The sequence below is a fragment of the Sceloporus occidentalis genome, unplaced genomic scaffold, assembly GCF_023333645.1.
Source record: "Sceloporus occidentalis isolate IW3139 unplaced genomic scaffold, rSceOcc1.0.p SCAF_4, whole genome shotgun sequence".
In the NCBI taxonomy this organism is placed as follows: domain Eukaryota; kingdom Metazoa; phylum Chordata; class Lepidosauria; order Squamata; family Phrynosomatidae; genus Sceloporus; species Sceloporus occidentalis.
The window spans coordinates 125,757,594-125,758,367 of record NW_028316984.1 but is presented as its reverse complement, the minus strand read 5'-3'; the positions used below and the strand labels follow the sequence as shown (position 1 = coordinate 125,758,367).

The window sequence follows — 774 nt, the reverse complement described above, 5'->3', positions numbered from 1 at the left end:
AGAGACAATGGTTTCCTCCTGTCACACTAGACATATTTTAACACTAGTTAACACTGCATCCTCATGAAGACTCTCTTGTGCTTCAAGAAGCATTCATCTGCTCAGCAATATGTATGTGTTTTTTTGTTATTGTTCAGAAAGCATGCAAAGAAAACACACACATGATTTTCTGCATAGAAGGTGCTCAGACAAGATGTGCATTAGAGGCAGCTGTGATGGCCGAGTGGTTAAGGTGTTGGACTTGAAATCCAATGGGGACTCCCTGCGTAGGTTCGAATCCTACTGGGTGCCACAATTCAAAAAGGACATTGAGAAACTGGAGCATGTCCAAAGGAGGGCGACTAAAATGGTGAAGGGTCTGGAAACCATGCCCTATGAGGAACGCCTTAGGGAGCTGGGTATGTTTAGCCTGGAGAAAAGAAGGTTAAGAGGTGATATGATAGCCCTGTTTAAATATTTGAAGGGATGTCATATTGAGGAGGGAGCAAGCTTGTTTTCTGCTGCTCCAGAGACTAGTACCCGGAGCAATGGATGCAAGCTGTAGAAAAAGAGATTCCACTTCAACATTAGGAGGAACTTCCTGACAGTAAGGGCTGTTCGACAGTGGAACACACTTCCTAGGAGTGTAGTGGAGTCTCCCTCCTTGGAGGTCTTCAAACGGAGGCTGGGTGGCCATCTGTCGGGGATGCTTTGATCTGGTTTTCCTGAATGGCAGGGGGTTGGACTGGATGGCCCGTGCGGTCTCTTCCAGTTCTATGATTCTATGATTCTATG

General features: G+C 46.1%; 1 non-coding gene across 1 annotated transcript; it reads left to right on the top strand.

The window, feature by feature from the left end:
- The first annotated feature begins 205 nt into the window (after nucleotides 1-205).
- Nucleotides 206-292, top strand: TRNAS-UGA (transfer RNA serine (anticodon UGA)). The gene has a single exon. It is a non-coding gene; the product is annotated as a tRNA-Ser (tRNA).
- Nucleotides 293-774: the final 482 nt, after the last annotated feature.